Source organism: Mobula birostris, chromosome 7 (assembly GCF_030028105.1).
Source record: "Mobula birostris isolate sMobBir1 chromosome 7, sMobBir1.hap1, whole genome shotgun sequence".
Classification (NCBI taxonomy): domain Eukaryota; kingdom Metazoa; phylum Chordata; class Chondrichthyes; order Myliobatiformes; family Myliobatidae; genus Mobula; species Mobula birostris.
Genome location: NC_092376.1, coordinates 145,661,506 through 145,667,166, shown reverse-complemented (window position 1 = coordinate 145,667,166; position 5,661 = coordinate 145,661,506).

Sequence of the window (5,661 nt, the reverse complement as noted above, 5' to 3'; positions counted from 1 at the left end):
CTTGAAAACTTCTCAGTATTGGGTGTTGATGCCAAGAGCAAGACATTATCCAGATGGGCATCAGTCAATCTTGTTCTCAAATGGTTCTTGGTGTGCTTCATTTTTGAAAATAATTGCTTACACAGATAAGCGCTGCCAAACAATGGTGCCATCTTTTTTGCATGGTCCACTAAGTTAGGATACTTCCCACTTGGATGAATATATTTTCTATAGAAGTCAAGCACTGACACATCTTCAGAATGAAATTTCGATCTCAATATGTTGTCACACTGCATCTCCATCAATTCCATTTGAAAAATTTCTGATGCAGTGTCCACTTCCACATCAAATGGCGTAGCAAACAGCTCGAACTCATTTGCACGCAAGCGAAAATCAGCAAAACGAGATGAAAACTCTTTTCTCAATTCTTGGACCTTTGTCTCATTTTCTAGGCAAGTGAGACAAACTGGTTTCCCAGCTTGCTCGATGAAGAAGTAATCTAGTATCCAAGTGTCTTGGAAATTTCGGCACTCAGTGTCTACCCTCCTGCGTTTTGCATTCATTGCTATTGGATATTTTTCTTCGATTTTATTTCGAAATGCGAATTACTCAACACGTATCGTAGAACATGTAAATATCTGGATATTTAACGTGGATTTCTTGTTAAAACACAGTGACGCTGTTTCTGTTTACAAATTTGAACGATCCCATCTGAAATCCTGCGCGTGCACGGAGAGATCTAATACATATTAATCAGGTAGTCTGCCTTCCCGTCATTCGTATATACCAGTGTTTGATTTGGAACAAAACAGAACCTGGGGCCAGTGTAACAAGACGCAATGCATGTCCATCAGTATGGTCGGGTGAAACACTCAGAATAAGGTAAAATTGCTCGTGGGCCGGATAAGCATAGTTTCCCAATATTTGCTCGCGGGCTGGTCAAAATACCATAGGTTGCCTACCCCTGCCTTTAGAAATTACGTTGGGTTACCCATAGCCCTCTATTTTTCTAAGCTCCATGTACCTGTCCAGGAGCCTCTTAAAAGACCGTACTGTATCCGCCTCCACCACCATCGTCGGCAGCCATTCCACGCACTCACCACTCCCTGTGTAAAAAACTTACCTCTGCCATCTCCTCTGTACAAACTTCCAAACACCTTAAAACGGTGCTCTCCCGTGCTAGCCATGTCAGACCTGGGAAAAAGCCTCTGACGACGCAATCAATGCCTCTCATCATCTTATACACCTCTATCAGGTCACCTCTCATCCTGCGTCGTTCTAAGGAGAAAAGGCTGAGTTCACTCAACCTATTCTCATAAGGCATGCTCCCCAATCCAGGCAACATCCTCGTAAATCTCCTCTGCACCCTTTCTATGGTTTCCACATCCTTCCTGTAGTGAGGTGACCAGAACTGAGCACAGTATTCCAAGTGGGGTCTGACCAGGGTCCTATATAGCTGCAACATTACCTCTTGGCTCCTAAACTCAATCCCATGATTGATGAAGGCCAATGCACCGTATGCTTTCTTAACCACAGAGTCAACTTGTGCAGCAGCTTTGAGTGTTCTATGGACTCGGACCCCAAGATCCCTTTGATCCTCCACACTGCCAAGAGTCTTACCGTTAATACTATATTCTGCCATCATATTTGACATCCCAAAGTGAACCATTTCACACTTGTCTGGCTTGAACTCCATCTGCCACTTCTTGGCCCAATTTTGCATCCTATCAATGTCCCACTGTAACCTCTGACAGCCCTCCACACTATCCACAACATACCCAACCTTTGTGTCATCAGCGAATTTATTAACCTATCTCTCCACTTCCTCATCCAGGTCATTTATAAAAATCACGAAGAGTAAAGGTCCCAGAACAGATCCCTGAAGCACCCCACTGGTCACCACCCTCCATGCAGAATATGACCTGTCTACAACCACCCTTTGCCTTCAGTGGGCAAACCAGTTCTGGATCCACAAAGCAATGTCCCCTTGGATCCCATGCCTCCTTACTTTCTCAATAAGACTTGCATGGGGTACCTTATCAAATGCCTTGCTAAAATCCATATGCACTACACCTACGGCTCTACCTTCATCAATGTGTTTAGTCACATCCTCAAAAAATTCAATCAGTGTCGTAAGGCACGACCTGCCTTTGACAAAGCCATGCTGACTATTCCTAATCATATTATGCCTGTCCAAATGTTCATAAATCCTGCCTCTCAGGATCTTCTCCATCAACTTACCAACCACTGAAGTAAGACTCACTGGCCTATAATTTCCTGGGCTATCTCTACTCCCTTTCTTGAATAAGGGAACATCATCCACAACTCTCCAATCCTCCAGAATCTCTCCCGTCCCTATTGATGATGCAAAGATCATCACCAGAAGCTCAGCAATCTCCTCCCTTGTCTCCCACAGTAGCCTGGGGTACATCTCATCCGGTCCCAGTGACTTATCCAACTTCATACTTTCCAAAAGCTCCAACACATTCTCTTTCTTTATATCTACATGCTCAAGCTTTTCTGTCTGCTGTAAGTCATCCCTACAATTGCCAAGATCTTTTTCCATAGTGAATATTGAAGCAAAGTATTCATTAAGTACCTCCGCTGTCTTCCCCGCTTCCATACACACTTTTCCACTGTCACACTTGATTGGTCCTATTCTCTCATGTCTTATCCTCTTGCTCTTCACATACTTGTAGAATGCCTTGGGGTTTTCCTTAATCCTGTCAGCTAAGACCTTCTCATGGCCCCTTCTGGCTCTCCTAATTTCATTCTTAAACTCCTTCCTGCTAGCCCTATAATTTTCTAGATCTCTAACATTACCTAGTTTTTTTAACCTTTCGTAAGCTCTTCTTTTCTTCTTGACTAGATTTACAACAGCCTTTGTACACCACAGTTCCTGTACCCTACCATCCTTTCCCTGTCTCATTGGAATGTATCTATGCAGAACTCCACGCAAATATCCCCTCAACATTTGCCACATTTCTTCCATATGTTTCCCTGAGAACATCTGTTCCCAATTTATGCTTCCAAGTTCCTGCCTGATAGCCTCATATTTCCCCTTACTCCAATTAAACACTTTCCTAACTTGTCTGTTCCTATCCCTCTCCAATGCTATGGTAAAGGAGATATAAGTGTGATCACTATCTCCAAAATGCATTCCCACTGAGAGATCTGACACCTGACCAGGTTCATTTCCCAATACCAGATCAAGTACAGTCTCTCCTCTTGTAAGCTTATCTACATATTGTGTCAAGAAACCTTCCTGAACACCCTAACAGACTCCTCCCCATGTAAACCCCTTGCTCTAGGGAGATACAAATCGATATTTGGGAAATTAAAATCTCCCACCACCACAACCCTGTTATTATTACACCTTTCCAGAATCTATCTTCCTACCTGCTCCTCGATGTCCCTGTTACTATTGGGTGGCCGATAAAATACACCCAATAGAGTTATTGACCTCTTCTTGTTTCTAACCCACCCACAGAGACTCGTAAACAATTCCTCCATGACCTCCTCCTTTTCTGCAGCCGTGACACGTTCTGATCAACAGTGCCACGCCCCCACCTATTTTGCCTCCCTCCCCGTCTGAAACATCTGAAGCCTGGTACTCGAAGTAACCAAGTCTCTGTGATGGCCACAATATCATAGCTCCAACTACTGATCCACGCTCTGAGCTCATACGTGCTTTGTTCATAATACTCCTTGCACTAAAATAGGCACATCTCAAACCATTGGTCTGAGCGTATCCCTTCTCTATCACCTGCCTATCCTCCCTCTCGTACTGTCTCCGATCGTTCTCTATTTGTGAGCCAACTGCCTCTTCCTCCGTCTCTTCAGTTCGGTTCCCAACCTCAGCATTTCTAGTGTAAACTCTCCCCAATATCTTAGCAAACCTCCCTGCCAGGATATTGGTCCCCCTGGGATTCAAGTGCAACCCCTCCATTTTGTACAGGTCATACCTGCCCCAAAAGAGGTCCCAATGATCCAGAAATCTGAATCCCTGCCCTCTGCACCAATCCCTCAGCCACACATTTATCCTCTACCTCACTCTATTCCTATACTCACTGTCGCGTGGCACAGGCAGTAATCCCAAGATTACTACCTTTGAGGTCCTGCTTCTCAACTTCCTTCCTAACCCCCTGTAGTCTACTTTCAGGACCTCCTCCCTTTTCCTGCCTATGTTGTTGGTACCAATATGTACCACGATCTCTGGCTGTTCTCCTTCCCACTTCAGAATATCGTGGACGCGATCAGAAACATCCTGGACCCTGACACCTGGGAGGCAAACTACCATCTGAGTTTCTTTCCTGAGTCCACAGAATTGCCTGTCTGACCCCCTAACTATAGAGTCCCCTATCACTGCTGCCATCCTCTTCCCTTCCCTACCCTTCTGAGTCACAGGGCCAGACTCTGTGCCAGAGGCTCGGCCACTGTTGTTTCACCCAGGTAGGCCGCACCCCCACCCCCAACAGTACTCAAGCAGGTGTGGAACTGGAATCCACTGAACGGTCTCATTGAGCTTGACAACAAAGAAGCTACATTGGAAAACCTGCTAATTTATTTTTAAATTAAAATCTAGTTAACAAGGTGAGCTACATTTAATACTTTGACTCATTAAGCCGAATGGCCTAACATTGCTCCACGTCTTTTTCTTCTTCTCCTTCTTGTGTTGTTTTATGGCGGTTGGCAAACCAGCTTTTAGGTGCATTACCGCCACCTAGACTGGAGTGTGGATCATTGGATAAACAAGAGAAAGTAAAATAATTGTATTCCCTATATTCTATATAATAAACCTGAGTCTTTCAGATACTTCATGATACAGATCTGTATTTCTCTTGAATTCCCACTTAAAATGTCTTCTATACCCAAATCAGTATTTTTTGTTTATCTTAAGCGCTCCTGTCATCTTCACTCTTTCTTTTTGGTACTTCTTACATTTTATCAATACATCTTCAACTGTTTCTGGTTGATTACAGTATTCACACAACCCAGTTGGATGTTTCCCTATTTTGTGTAATGTGTAATTAAGATTAGTGTGTCCAATTTTCAAACGACTGATGATCACTTCTGTCTTTCTATATCCACTTGACAATCTTTTGTATCTGACTTGCCTCTGTATTTTGTGCAGTTGTCTCCCTGTTTCACTCTCATCCCAATGCTTCTGCCATGTCTCCTCAATACGTGTTTTAGTAATGCTCTTGACTTCCGCTTTGCTAAGAGGGATCTGGACGTCTATTATAGACGATTTGAGCGATTGTTTAGCTATACTATCCCCACCTTTTCATTACCCTTCACTCCACATTGAGCAGGAACCCAAAGAAAGCTTACTTCTACCCCATTTTTGGTCAGTGCATATAACTTGCATAAAATCTCCAATAAAATATCCTGTCTACTTTCTGATTTTCTTAATTTGATCGAGGTTAATGCAGATAAACTGAACAGATTACAGCCTTTTTGATATTATTTTCTTCTATCCAAGATAATACACTCAATATTGCCATTAATTCTGTTATATACACTGATAAATGGTTTGATGTTCTTTTCCTGATACTAGTTTTGCACTGAGGAATGTAGACTGCAATACCTCGGCTCCTCCGTCTTGCAGTATAGTGATTAATGAATGAATGACGTGTCGCTTGGTTTGTGGCCCCGCCTTCTTCTGACTGCGCACGCGCT